Source organism: Trichomycterus rosablanca, unplaced genomic scaffold, assembly GCF_030014385.1.
Source record: "Trichomycterus rosablanca isolate fTriRos1 unplaced genomic scaffold, fTriRos1.hap1 scaffold_236, whole genome shotgun sequence".
In the NCBI taxonomy this organism is placed as follows: domain Eukaryota; kingdom Metazoa; phylum Chordata; class Actinopteri; order Siluriformes; family Trichomycteridae; genus Trichomycterus; species Trichomycterus rosablanca.
In genome coordinates, this window is record NW_026947064.1 from 31,909 (window position 1) to 47,529 (window position 15,621).

Consider the following 15,621-nt stretch of genomic DNA (forward strand, 5'->3'; position numbering starts at 1 on the left):
AGCATATCGTTGCTGTCTGATGAAAAACATAAAGCAGTTTTCACTTTTTTTCATTTCATTTCATTTCCGCCTGTGGTCCCGTCTGGGACATAGGCCGCCGACAAGCTCTCTCCAGGCATCACGGTTCCGGGCGAGTCTCTCCAGCTGTCCCCACGTCTTGCCCATCTGGTTGGCGTCTGCATCCAGGTCTCGGCGCCAGGTATTTCTAGGCCGTCCTCTCTTCCTCTTCCCTTGAGGGTTCCAGGTGAGGGATTGTTTGGTGATGTTTGATGTAGGTTTGCGGAGGGTGTGGCCAATCCATCGCCAGCGTCTCTGAAGGATGTCTTGGTCAACAGGCTGCTGCTTTGTTCGTTGCCACAGTTCTACATTGCTGATCTTGTCGGGCCAGCGGATCTTTAAGATCTTCCTGAGGCAGGTGTTAATAAAGACCTGGATTTTCTTCATGGTGATGGCGGTGGTTCTCCAGGTCTCTGCTCCGTAGAGTAGTACTGGCTTTACTAAGGTGTTGAAGAGCCTGATCTTGGTGGTGATGCTGATCTCGCTGGATCCCCAGATGTTCTTCAGCTGATGGAAGGCTGTTCGTGCTTTACCGATGCGGGTTCTGACGTCTGCATCTGTTCCTCCATGGTTGTCCAGGATGCTGCCGAGATAGGTGAAACTATCCACCTCTTCCAGCGCCTCACCCTGGACTGCGATGGGTGTCTCGTTAGATGCATTGATCTTGAACACCTTGCTCTTCCCTCTGTTGATGCTAAGGCCCAATCTAGCTGAGTTGTCCGCAATGATGCTGGTCTTTTCCTGCATCTGTTGTTGGGTATGGGAGAGGAGAGCCAGATCATCGGCAAAGTCTAGATCGTCCAACTGCTTCCAAAGTGTCCACTGAATGCCGTTACGCTTCTGGTCTGTAGATGTCTTCATGATCCAGTCTATGGCCAGCAGAAACAGGAAGGGCGAGAGTAAGCAGCCTTGCCTCACTCCAGTTCTTACTTCGAAGGCGTTGGTGAGCTGTCTGCCATGCACTATTCTGCAGGTCATTCCTTCATATGACTTCCTGATGATGTTGGTAATCTTCTCTGGCACTCCGTAGTGTCTCAGTAGTCTCCAGAGGGTCTGCCTGTTGACGCTGTCAAACGCCTTCTTGTAGTCGATGAAGTTGACGTAGAGAGGCGAGTTCCATTCTAGGGACTGCTCCAGAATGATGCGCAGGGTTGCGATCTGGTCCGTGCACGATCTTTCCTTACGGAAGCCGGCTTGTTGGTCACGAAGCTGCGGGTCAACAGCGTCTTCCATTCTGTTAAGCAGGATGCGGTTAAACACCTTCCCTGGGATGGACAACAGCGTTATCCCTCGGTAATTGGAGCAAGAACTGAGGTCACCTTTCTTGGGGAGTTTAATGAGGTAGCCTTCTTTCCACTCAGTTGGTTCTTCTTCATCTTCCCAGATTTTACAGAAGAGTGGGTGGAGGAGCTCCACACTGGTCTCGACGTCCGCCTTTAGCGCTTCTGCCGGGATGCTGTCAGGTCCTGCAGACTTGCCGTTCTTCAATTGCTTGAAGGCGCTTCGGATCTCTTCCTTCGTGGGTGCACAGCACCTGATTGGCAGGTCGCTTTCGGCTGGCGGTATCTCCGGTGGGTTTGCAGGAGCTGGCCTGTTAAGTAACTCCTGAAAGTGCTCGATCCACCTCTTCTTCTGTCCTTCTTCGTCTGCTATCGCCTCTCCATTCCTGTTCTTTACTGGCCTCTCTGGCTTGGCAAACTTTCCAGATAGTTTCCTGATGATGGGATACAGGTCCTTGGTGCTGTTCTGATGCGCTGCTTCTTCTGTTTCTATTGCCAGTGACTCTATGTAACTCCGCTTGTCTACTCTGATGCTTTGCTTGACAATTCTATTAGCTTCTGTATATTCTTCTTGTGCTTTTACTTTTGTTGCTCTTGTTCTGCTGTTGTTCACCATTGCTTTCTTTTCTCTTCTTTCTTCTATCTTCTGTAGCGTCTCTGCTGAGATCCATTCCTTGTGTGTGTAAGATTTGAAGCCCAGAACTTCTTGGCATGTTGAAGTCACCGCTTCTTTCACTTTCTGCCACTTCTGTTCTATCGTCTCATCTTCAAGCAGCTCTTCTAGGACCTGGAACTTGTTGGAGAGGGTGACCTTGAACTCGTCTTTCTTCTTGCTGTTTTTCAGCGTAGCGATGTTATAGCGCTGTCGTTGGCTGGACCCCCCTGTCCAGTTCTTCTTCAGTTTCAGCTTCAATCTAGCCACAAGGAGATGATGGTCGGAAGCAACGTCTGCTCCTCGTTTGACGCGTACGTCTTGAAGAGAGCGGCGAAACTTCTTCCCGATGCACACGTGGTCGATCTGGTTTTCCGTCGACAGGTCTGGTGACACCCAAGTCGCCTTGTGTATCCTCCTGTGATGAAAAACACTTCCTCCGATGACCAGGTTACTTGCGGCGCATAGATCGGCAAATCTCTCCCCGTTTTCGTTCATCTCGCCCAGCCCTTGCTGCCCCATGATCTCCTCGTACCCTCGGTTGTCGTTGCCGATCTTGGCGTTGAAGTCACCCATTACGATGACGATGTTCCTCTTTGGTCTGTCTTGTATGGTGGTTGACAGTCTGTTGTAAAAGTTCTCCTTCTCCTCCTCTTCACTGTTGTTCGTCGGGGCGTAGCACTGGATTATGTCCATATTGATCCTCTTCCTCTTTGTATGGAAGGAGGCTGTCATGATCCGTGGTCCGTGCGCCTCCCACCCAATGAGCGCTCTCTGTGCCGACTTGGAAAGCATCAGGGCCACTCCATGGGTGTGTGCGGCTTCTTCCTGCTCGTGTCCCGAGTACAACAGTAACTCGCCGGAAGTCAGTCGCTTCTGCCCGGAGCCAGTCCACCTTGACTCGCTGATTCCTAAGACGGTGAGGTTAAACTTCCTCATCTCTGCGGCCACTTGCGCTGTCTTTCCAGTCTCATACATGGTCCGGACGTTCCATGTAGCGATGGTAGTGGTGGTCCTGGTGGAGACGATGGTCTTCGGCCCGACGGCTTCTAGATGACTCTGGCTTTCACCGTCCGACGTCATACGCCTTCCAGCTGGAGGTCCATCTTCTCCCAGGTCCGTGGTGTCTGTTAGTATTCTTGTTGGCGTTTCTGTAGCTAGGGTTTTTTTTTACAGGGTGGGGTAGCTAGCCCCACGCCCAACCCTCCTCCTTTTGCAGCCGGGCTTGGGACCGTCCTTGGCGGAGTTTTTTTACATGGGTATAAATCTCTGTCTGTCCTTAGCAGCGAATATCAAAATGACCAATAAAAAGATGAAAAATCATTCAATCTCTTTAACGAGTATTTCCATTGGCTGCTAGACCTGTCCATCAAAACCGTGTATCTCCTCCCCGACCCCCCCCCCCCCCTTGGTACTGCTTTTATTTGTTTTCTTTATTTTTATTTTTGCTTTATTTTGTGATTATATTGTAACTAATATGTAACTAATAAAGCTCAGTTTGAGTTGAGTTGAAAGATTTGGAACTTGTTTGCTGCGTCCGAGTAGTTCAAGCCTTTAAGGTAAGAATGAAACTTCTGTTTCTTTTTAAAATGAGCACTTTGGTCTCTAAAATACGCTTTTATTTGTCACAATCGTGTGTGAGCTCGCGTTCATATGAGTGGTTCTTATTACATGTTTACTTGAAGATTAGCTTGCATATTGACTAGCCAGCTAACCTTAGCCAGCTAACTTACCAAAAACTAACTAGTTCACTTTATGTTTTGCGTGAACTCAGTCTTTTTCAGACTAGAAACATCTTAGATAAGTTATGTGCAGTGGTAAATGAGCCCTATTGTATCTAAATTGCGTATCTGTGGTTTGTTTGCACCGTTACTGTCAGAGGAAAAAGTTCCTGAAAAGTTGGGTTTTTGGAGATACGTGTTTTTCAACAGACAGCGACGATATGTACAATAAATTCAGAAAATAAATTCAGACCTCTCGAATGTCTCGAAACTTGCTGTTTGGTGTTTGGAGAATTTAAAAAAAGCTAACAAAACGAAAACTGAAGTCTCTTATTCACAAAAGTATTCAGACCCAATACTTTGTAGAAGCCCTTTGGTAGCAATTACACCTGCAAGTTGCACTTGGATATGTCTCAACAAGCTTTGCACACGTGAGTTTGGGTGTAATCTTTGGGAGAGATTACAGGGTTTTTTATTTTAAATTACATCTCGGAAAACTCAAAACGTTTTCACTTAAAAACAGTAAAAAATGATAAATTATATTCTTGCAAAATCAAATTCACATCACAGAGCCTGTAAACGTCAAGGGGTCTGAATACTTTCTGAATTTACTGTATTTGTTTGAACGAGTCTGAAGATGAAACACAGACTGAAATGTTGTTCTTGTAAGAGTTGTTATGTGAGTGTTAGGTTATTTATATTCTGTTTACCTGCAGAGCAGCTTGAGCTCGGCGCTCTTAATGTGATTGAGCTGAAAGATTTAAAGTTGTTTTGCTCTTTTTTTGAGCCCCTGAGATACGTTTATACAATCTGTGTACAACCTGTAAAGATCGTATGTCTGAGATTATAGATGTTACACGTCATAACATTTTGGCCAGTGATCTGATTTTAAGGTCTTAATGTTTGTGACCCCAACATGAACCACCTCAGTGCTTCATCAGCCTTTTATCCCAGTGTGTGCCAGTAAAAATGGCTCATTAACAAATTTATATAAACACTTGAATATTGAATATTGTTAAACATTTACAGCTTTTCTCCAGTTCTCAAAGCATACAGAAGAAACATACAGTGTAAAATGTAGTAAAATGTTTTAATAAAACAGTAAAAAATACAAATACACTCATACCATTCTCACCATTCAGCATTTCATGTAAAATATACTTCATCAGTGAAATATAGAGCATACTGTACATACATGTATAATAAGATTATTAGGTAAAAAATTATTTGGCTAATTTTGTTATTACCAGGCGGCACGGTGGCTCAGTGGGTAGCACTGTCACCTCATAGCAAGAAGGTCCTGGGTTCGATTCCCAGGTGGGGCGGTCCGGGTCCTTTCTGTGTGGAGTTTGCATGTTCTCCCAGTGTCTGTGTGGGTTTCCTCCGGGAGCTCCGGTTTCCTCCCACAGTCCAAAAACATGCAGTCAGGTTCATTGTAGACACTGAATTGCCTTGTAGGTGAATGTGTGTGTGTGTGTGCCCTGTGATGGACTGAGTCCCGTCCAGGGTGTTACTGTGTGCCTTGCGCCCATTGAAGAGCTGGGATAGGCTCCAGCACTCCCTGCGACCCTGATTGGATAAGCGGTTAGGAAAATGATTAAATTTTGTTATAACCATCTTAGTAAAAACTACAAACATTCTGGCTTTTATTTTTCTTCAATGAAAACATCCTAAAACCTTCTCTTAACCTTAACACTGAAACAGGGATTAGCTTTCTACACTTCTGTCATTTAGTTTTTTCATTAAATGTTGGCGCTTTATCTTTTCTGCAGGATTTGGTACTATTTTAGGCCGTTTTTTAAACAGCCTGGATAAAATTCCTCCAGATGACATTCTGTGTAGTGAATGAACTTGTAGAGCAAGTACCGCCAGTATGATTACCAAAACTGATCAGAAGTAATTAAAAGTCATTTTGTGAGCTGATTCCTGCTTCTTGCAGCCTTTTACCCCATTTGGTCATTGAAGTCTTCATGCCAAAGTTGGGTTTGTGATGATGCGCTGGGTGAAGGTAACTCTTCTTCAGGACTAAGTCCTGAGTCCTCAGATGTTTCGCTCATGTCATCTTCGGGTTTTGGCTTCGCGTCATCGATCTTTTTCGAGATTATTTTATGCCACTTTGGGAGGACGTGGCAGACGATGACTCCATAGTTGGAGACCATCATGGCAGAGACCTGGATGAGGGTACGCTGATCCGTTTGGGTGATGAAGAGTGGAATTGAACAAAGCCAGACGAACAAATGAAAGAGCATGCTGAAGACTATCGGCTCAGTATTGTCCACTCTTCCTTTGAAGGCTAAGAAGAAGCACGACATGGCTAGAGCCGCAATGTAGACATGCATCGCTCCGACCAGAGAGCCCTGAGTGCACTGACGGATTTTGATAACTGACTCAGATAACTCCTTCTCTTCAACCTTTGGAGAACCGAATATGAACCAGAAGAAAAAAACAAGAACTTGAGCACCAGTCAGTAGAGCGATGATGATATAACGCTTGTTAAACTTACTGAAGAAGCGCTGCCTCTCAGGGCTGATAGACATGATGGCTAAGAACGACACAAAAGCTTTCGTGAGAATGCACGACACACAGAGGGTGAAGGCCAGACCATACATGGCCTGCTGGGCCCTGCAGTGGTGGTCGCTGGGCCAGCCTAAAAAGAGAATCAGACCTCCGAAACTCACCATCAGGCCAAACATCATAATACAAGACAAGACTACGTTGTCCTCGATTATGGAATTGTTCCTGTGTAGAACGAAATAGATCAGCGATGATACCAGTAGCAGGATTCCTATCACTGTTCCAATCAACACCACAATGGAGTACGCTGAGGACCACTCCAAATACTGAATCTCCCACTACAGAACCTGATAGAGAATAAGTTCCCTCTGGACACTTTTGACACTTTACTTCATCTGTGAAGAGAAAAAAGGTGGAAAAGCTACATTAGGAGAACGGCAGTGAAGGTACAGACCAGACGAGTGTTCTTAATAAAATGACCAAAGACAAACAATTGATGTAAAAGTGCAAAATGACAGGAATGTACATGTCAAAGACCGAATGACTGATAAAAAACAGGTTCTGTACAGAGCAGAGGACGTATTTTGACATTTCCAACAGGGATGCTTATAAAGGAACAAAGACTCTGGTTTAAATTTATTACAAATTCAAATCCAGTAAAGTTGAGAAAGTGAAAAATGTTGATTGATGATTTGTTAACCTCCTTTTCATTTTTTTTCTTTCAGCTGATCGCTTATATAGAGGTCTCTACAGCAAATCTGGATGCCCTCCTGAAGCAACCCTTCTATTTGTATTTGGGTTTGTGAGAGTGCACAGACAGGTACTGGTTTTTTCAGCATCGTTTTTTAATCTTACCTTTTATCCACAGAGATCGTTCATGGTTTTCTGAATGACTGAACAAATGTGACAGACTGTAAAGTACAGAGGAAACGCTGTCTGCGTCGAGCTCGCAGCATTCTTAAGGACTCCTCCCATCCTGCACACAGACTGTTTGCCCTCTTGCCCTAGACAAGACCAAGACCAGCAGATTGAGGAACAGCTTTTTCCCCAGAGCTGTCTCCATACTGAACTCTGCCCCTCGTTAACCCGCCACATCTCTCCTCCTGGTAAAGGTTGCGCTACAAACCTTTTCTCATTTGTTCATAATTTCCACCTATATCGTATACATCTGTCTATTATGTTCATTGCACCTTAATCTGTATCACCTTAATTTCAATCTGTATATTATGTCTATAGCACTCCCATCTATACATCATGTTTACAGTACATTCAATAATATATTCACCTGTATATATTGTTCATACCACTGCCCGTATTTTGTAAATAATGTATATCGTAGATACTGTACATCCTGCACTTGCTGCTTATTGCACTTCTGGTTAGATGCTAAACTGCATTTCGTTGCCTTGTACTTGTACATGTGTAATGTTAATAAAGTTGAATCTAATCTAATCAAATCTAAAATCCTTGCCTGATGAAGCTTCCCAAAAAATGACAACCCTCGACCCATCCTTACTTATGACTGAGGCTTTTGTTAATGCTCCATCACCTGTTTTTTACAGGGATCATTTGTCCACATTATTGATACCCTTTTCCGGGCTTGGGATCAGCACTGAAGGTGCACTGATGTGCGTCCTCACAACATCCAGGTTCATGAGCCACCATGCACCATGTATTTGTAAACCATGCCCTGGATTTAAACCCCCTGAGCTGAGGCAGTACTGCTACCAGCAGCGTGGTTACCATCACACCACACCAGCTCACAGGATAAAGCAGTGCATGGTGAAAAATATATTAAAAATAAATAAATCACTGCTTTCTGTTTTGTTTGTTTTTGGTTTATTTATATTTTTCACGTCATGGAGCACATAACTGCACTAAAAAAAATACTCCAGCCGGCAGATCTGCGTAAGAACCGGATCCTTCTGTTTTAGAGGAAATGATTCTACATCCATCCATACTCACCTGACACGTAGTAAAATCCAGCATCACACTTTTTACATTCATAGCAGCAGGTCGAAAGTTCTAATATCCTAAATTCTACAGGCTCGCAGGTCTTTAAACACTTTGAGATGGGCACCTAAGATTTAAAAAAAGGTTTAGTTAAAATACTCAAAGAGGTCTGAACCTACAATTAAAGTCAAAAGTTTACATACTCAGGAGTGATTTGTATATCATGTTACATTCTGACTTTCATCATTTTTGCTTTTTAATTTTCCTTTTCTTTCTATGACTGCCATTCATAAAAATAGGAACGAACGAACTTTAATTTTAACTGTCATAACTTTGTATAGATCTGTATCCTGGCATATTTAACACACAGTTCATGTCGTACAGGTCTGAAGCACTGAACTCAGTCTCACCGTGTTGTTGGACCGTTGGATTTTGCTCTCATTGACCTCCACTTTCCCATTTCTGATGAGGAATCTTCCTACCACGTCAAGCACCCTGTCGTCACCACTCTTCTTCCACATGACGAGGTTGTATCCGTTTTCGAATTCCCCCTTGTCGTTAAAGGAAAGTGTCTGGTTGTCCATGCTAAATTTTATCTGGCGTAGAATGCTTAACAGCTAAACATTATAAAGAGTCATTTGTTACTTGAGTACTTGAGTTTTATTTTAATAATGAGTTTGTTAAACAGCTTCGATGTTGTTAACTGTTTCCCTTTTTGCATCTCGATTTAGAAACGATTCAACGACTACATTTCTCTCATCATAATCTTCAGCACTTTACTGCTGAACCACCTCAGCACCTAATAAGAAAACGTTAAGCGTAAACCACACTTTTCAGTGGACTTGGCTTTGGTGGTGGAGGTGTTACCCTGGAAGTGTTATAAGAACTAGAGAGAGTGAACAGCATTAGGCTCTGTTTTAATACAGTTTGCTTGGTGGTGCAGTTAGCTGCCCCAAAAAGGGGCTGAATTTAAGTTTTTACCGACATAAATAAACAACATTTACCTTCCAAGGAAGAAAGTCTGCGTCTCCAGAACAGGAAGTGTCGCTGCAGTTGAGGAGTTCCCTGATGGCGTTAACGATGGCATACACCGGAACTCTCTGACTGTAAGCAAGGACGGATTAAGGATAGTCTGGGCCCCTTATGAATGATTTGTATTGTATCAATTCATCTGCCAGGCTCATGTTCAGATCTGAAGGATATGCTGCAGCGAGTGAGTTAACCTTTAAAGTGAGCTCACTGTTGGACATATTGTCAGGCATGAAAAGAACATCAAATAGCTCAGTTAAGTGTGTGTATGCATTCAAACTGCTTGAAATTGCTTGTCTTAAATTTAAATAATTGCAAAATTGCTAAATTAATTTGTGTCTCTGCGCTTAAGAGAAATTGAACATAATAATTTTGAAACAATATAAATTCAGAAACATTAAGTAAGGGCCTGAATCGCATATTTGCAACAAAACGTCTCTTATGAAATATGGTAGCTTGCCTGGCAATTTGTAGGTCCCTAGAAAGTCAAGGAGCCATGATAAACGACTTCTATGGAAGTCATGGGCCCCATAGTAGGGGCCCTCGTGATCAAGGGCCCTCTAATGGTATGCCCTGCTCTTCTCTAGGGCCCTCTGGTAGGGGCTCTCATAACCAGGGCCCTCTAAAAATATGCCCCCCTCTTTCCTAGGACCCCTAATAGCCAGAAGTCGAAGTCAGAGCAGTGCCACAACGCCTCATCCATTTTCATAAGGGGCCCAAAAGCATGGCTAGGGCCCCCAAAAGCATGGCTAGGGGCCCCAAAAGCATGGTTAGGGCCCCCAAGAGGCCCTGGGGTCAAAGTCCCTAATAGTCAGAGGATCCTTAAAATGGAGGGCCCTCGGAAATAAAAATATATTGTATCATAAATGTTGATAGGCATCGCAAAATGTTTTGGGCCAGGGCCCCACGCCCTGGTGATGTACGGGAGTGTCCTACCCCAGAGAGCTGCCTTAAGGTCTTAAAAAGCTCGTTCTCGAACTCACGGCCCTGGTCGTGATGCAATTTTAAAGGGAATCCAAAGCGGAGAATAAAATCATTGAATAGCTTTTCTGCTGCGGTCTTCGCTGACTTGTTTTTGGTGGCATACGCGTGAGCAAATCTTGTGAAATGATCTATCACGACAAGTATATATTCAAACCCGCCTTTACTTTGCTCCAAGTGGAGGTAGTCGACTGAGACAAGCTCAAGGGGCAGGCTGGTGGAAATCCTACCCATTGGGGCTCTAACATGAGTCACTGGTTTCTTCTGTTTGATGCATGGACATCTTCTTGTCACGTGAGTCTCAATGTCCTTTTTCATGTAAGGCCAGAAGAATCTTTCACGAGCTAAGGAAAGGACTCTTTCCACACCCACATGGCCCATGTCATCATGGAGGTACCTTAATGCCATGCTTCTGTACTTGGTGGGTAGAACAAGTTGGCAGTGCTGACTGGTTTTACGATAGAGCAGCCCTTTATCAAGGACCAGTTTTCCCCACTCATACAGAAGCTTTCGACTGGAACCATTTACTCTCTGTTTGGCTTCATTTGTAAGTATTTGGTGTGTCTCTTTCAATTTTAGTACTTCCCCAATAGCAGGATCTTCTCTTTGTGCTTTTTCCATTTCATCATGGCTAACAGCCAACAAGGGACTCTGAACACTCTGCTCTGTTGACGTATCCAAAGTGGCCATCCAGGCTATGTCTTTACTTTTGGCCACTTGACTGCCTTCCCATGTTGCATGTATGGCTTCAGGAGACAGCTCTTCTACACAATCTGCCACATACTTGTCGATGTCTAATGGCCAGCGAGACAATGTATCCGCATCAACATTGACGGCACCTGGCCGGTATTTGATGTCAAATCTGAACTCGGAAAGTTCTCCCACCCATCTGTGACCAACTGCATTTAGCTTAGCTGTTCGCATAATGTAGGTCAAGGGATTGTTATCAGTGTATATGGTAAAGTGAGGGGCATAGTAAAGATAGTCCCTGAATTTATCACACACCGCCCACTTCAGTGCAAGGAATTCTAATTTTCCTGAGTGAAAGTGATAGTTCTTTTCTGCAGGTGTAAGTGTTCTGGACCCTCAATTTTCCATTTTGGCACTGATAAAGTACAGCTCCAAGTCCCTGCTCAGAAGCATCAGTATTAAGTACAAAGGGCAACTCAAAATTTGGGTAAGCGAGGACAGGGGGGTTAGTCAGAATGTCAATTAACTTCTCTAGGGCATTTTGGTGCTCCTCTGCCCACTTGACCGGGTCTTTAGAGGGTAACTGAGTTCCTTTCCCTCTGGTCTTACTCATTTTATTTACCCCTGCAGCTGGTGGCTTTGCTTGCAAAAGCTCATAGATGGGTTTGGCAACTCTGGAGAAGTCTTGTATGTAGCTTCTATAATAGCTCAAGAACCCCAGTAATTTCCGTACCTCTCCAACAGTTGCTGGGGCCTTATCCCTAAGTGAAAGTACCGCCTCCAGATCCTTTGGATCGATTCTTACACCATCTGCTGAAACTAGGTGCCCCACGTAGCGGACCTCGCTCTTGAAGAACTCACATTTGGTAGGCCTGAGTTTGACTCCCTGTTCCCGGAGGGCTTTTAGGACTTTCCTTACACCTTCCACATGATCCTCAAATGATTTGGAATAACACAGCACATCATCAAGGTATGGGATACAATGTTCATCACGCAGTGAGTTCAACATTTCCTCCATGCTTCTTTGAAAGGCTGCAGGAGCATTTGATAAACCGAATGGGATACGCACCCATTCATACAATCCCCAAGGGGTAATGAAAGCTGTGAGATGTTGTGATCCATCAGCTATGAAGCCTTGATAATAGGCCTTCCCTTGGTCCAGGATTGAGAACCAACTATAGCCTCCAAGAGTGTCAAGGAGATCCTGGATCCTGGGTAGGGGATGCCTATCTGAAATGGTCTTCTGGTTTAGCAACCGGTAGTCAATACACAGCCTTAGTGTACCATCTTTCTTGCGTACACATACTACTGGAGCAGAATAAGGAGATTTAGATCTCACAATCCATCCCTTAACCAGTAAGTCTTGAATGTACTCCTTGACTTCTTTGTAGAGTGGCTTTGGGATAGCAGAATAGGACTTCTGAACTGGGATATCATCTTTAAGTGAGATTGACATCTGGAGACTAGGAATACAACCAATGTCATTCTCATCACGAGCGAACACTGTGGATTCTTCATAAAGCATCCTTCTAACAACTTCCTGCTGACTTTCTTCTAAGTGGCTTAAGTTGACAGGAGGGTGCCATAATTCTGCCCGATGGGTTTCCTCAACTCTCACCTCAGGTGTAACGCCAAACTGATTTACAGTGTGGTGGGCAGCCTGGTCAGTTTCAATTACTTTGGAAATGGCATGGATGGTACCAATTACTGTCTTCCGTGGAAGCATGATATTGTGCTTGGTATAATTATTAATGGGCACTTCGACATATGGACTACTAGTACGACTGACTTCCACGAGCCCTTCAGCCACAATCAGTTGCTCTAATGGTGTGCTATTGTTGTCTGTCTTAAACAGCACTACTGGTTCATGTGGACTAAAGTCAACAGGGATATTGCACTTTATGCGTGTAACTTCGCCTGGAAGGACAACAATGTCCTGGGGCCCCACCTTTGCCGGAGCTTGTTCTAAGTCAGTAGTCCTTGACTGGATGAAATTTACAATGACACTAGCCTCCTCCTCTCTAATCTCCATTGCCCCGCTCAAAAGGTTGGCCAGCGTAAGCGGTATACGTGGTCCACTTTCTTGCCCTTCAATAAGTTCTTCAATAACATTGAACCCTAGTACTGGTCTTTCAAGGCTCATGTGGCTCACTAAGAAAGGCACTTGAATGGACAAATCTGGATCATCATTCCCTGGCAGGTTCACCCTTGCTTCTACCCAACCATCAAAGGGGAGAATTTCTCCGTTTACTGCATGGACATTAAGAGCTTTGGTCCCCATCAGCTCACTTAGAGATCGGATAGGCAAATCAGGTAAGTACTTGGCTCTCCATGAGTGATCAAGAATGCTACTTGAGCTCCAGTGTCGAGGAGGACTGTTACAGAATATCCATTTATGTAACACTTGAGCAGACATTTACTACCAATTAGCTGAGCCATTTTTTCATTATTTGGTGGTCCCTCACAAGTAGCTGGCATCAGTGTCGGCGTAGTATTACGTGTTTCGACATCAGAGTGGGACTGCTTCCTTAAGCCGGTCACAGGTTGTCCCTCTGCCGTGACCGAACCTCGTTTCCCGAAGGCTTTGGTTTCCTCATGCATCCTATGACTTTATGCTCTTCTTCACCACACAGGAAGCAATGAGTGCAGTTCGTTAGGCCCTTTCGCACACACTCTGGGCATCTGTAAGGTCGACTCCTTTTTAGCGTGTGGGGCTGATTAACACTACATGAATATGCATGTTCATTCACTTTAGATTGTCTCAGCGAATCAACAACAGTGGTAAGTGCTTCAATATGTGCTGTTAATTGCTGTAGTGTTTTGACTTGGCTCTTGGGTTCTAATGTCTTTTCTTGGTTTTCACAGTCAGGAGATAGCTGTGCACTATAGGCAGTAGGTGGCCTTTGACGAGGTTGGTGTCCCAACCTGCGTTGTCGTTCACTTTCATCACTTGTGAGTTTAATTACTTGTCTCAAGAGCACTTCATCAGTGACTGTATCATCGGAAAGAAGGGACCTTAATTCTCTCCTTATGTCACTGCATTTAGTGTTGAAACCTTGGAAGACTGTGTGAAGAAATACGTTCTGGACAGTATGGGCATCATACCTAATATCCGAGCCAGCCTGCCTGGATGCGAACATCACCTTTTGTTTCAGTCCTATCATACTGTAGAGAAACTGTTGGGGGGTTTCACCATCTAATTGCTTTGCACACATTAACTCTTGGAATAGTTCAGTGCTGTTCCTCTCGCCAAGATGGGACTGCAAGAAGCTTTTCAACTCTTCAAGAGACATGTCTTCCTTGTTGATCAGCATATCTTTGAAATGACCAGGTTTGATAATTCGCAATACACCTCGGATAATTTCACTGCTGCCGAAGTTTTCTTTCACACCCTCTTCTATTTGTTTCCACAAGTTGTTGTAGCTAATGTCAGCAGAATGGTCTCCAATCTGACCACCTTGAATCTTGAATTCTCTCCGTTGTAATAAGGGGAGATCTTTTAGTGGTATCATACTGTCAGCCCTAATCAGAGGTGAGTGTGCCCTTTCAGTGTTACCAGAGGATGTACTGTGATGCCTATTTGAGGGGAGTCTATCCACTGTGTGTGTCATGTGTCCTAATCCCTCTTCACTGAATGTTGGTTGATTATTATTAGCTTTGTTTGTGCTGGGACCAGTGCCTGCAATTTTAAGTGGGATGGCTGGAGGTGTGGCAGCTACCTCAATGTCTGTGTCCCCACCTACAACGGGTGTACTTAGGTTACGCTTCTGAATAAACTCCTCAATCACATCCTGCAAAAACAGTAACTGTGCCATACCCCTATCCTCAAGTGCTAGCAAGGTAGTACAATTCAGATATTCAAACACATATTCAAAGCACGTTTCCTCATCATCTTGGCTCAAAATAGACTGATCTAGTTCAGGTACCGGAGTGATGCTTTTGGCAATCTGGAAGACTTCATCGGTGGTTAACTTGTGCAGGCTTTTCTTGATGGCCCAGACCAGTCCCTTCCTTTCTGTGTCAGACATGATGCACGCTTTTGGATGCTTGGCTCACTGTGGCACACGCTCCTGGCTAGGATTCCCCTTTCGTTTGGTCACCTTCGCCTCTCTAGCTGCCCACTTGGAGCTCCAGCTCCTTGCACGGACCTCGCGCCTCACTGTCACTCAGGAATCACTGGATCTGCTCAACCAGACTGGACAAGCGATCCCGGACGAGCCCCCATGAATCTGTTACACATCTAGGATACAAGATGTTGTAGCAGATATATCCTGTGAAAACAGGAGAAATAAAGACACAGGAGAACAGCAGTTGTGCTTCGTTTAGTGTCTCTTCTGGAATGAGCCAGAGAGAGCAACTTCCCGGTTAGCTAGAACATGTTCTCCTGTACAAGAGTGCCCTCTAGCGGCCATAGCTGGAATGAACTTACAAGGGTTTTTTTCTTTTAGATTTGAAGAATGAGTGACCCTAATAATTACAAGCATAAAAAAAAGAATTATTGTGACCATGTATGAATTTCTTTATATAGGGGTCACAAATGCGTTGAGCAACGGGAAGCCAATGAAGTTTTTGTAGAACAGGTGTAATATGATCACGGGAGCGAGTATGAGTAAGGAGGCGAGCAGCTGAATTCTGGATATACTGAAGTTTTTTTAGGATTTTGTTAGATGTACCATAAAGGATGCTATTGCAATAATCAATTCTGGATGTAATAAAAGCATGAATCAAGGTTTCGGCGGCAGAA

The 15,621-nt window shown here is 44.3% G+C and overlaps 1 pseudogene; it reads right to left on the reverse strand.

Moving 5' to 3' along the window:
• Nucleotides 1–5,550: 5,550 nt before the first annotated feature.
• Nucleotides 5,551–13,478, reverse strand: LOC134307028 (G-protein coupled receptor family C group 6 member A-like; annotated as a pseudogene).
• Between the last annotated feature and the right edge of the window lie 2,143 nt (nucleotides 13,479–15,621).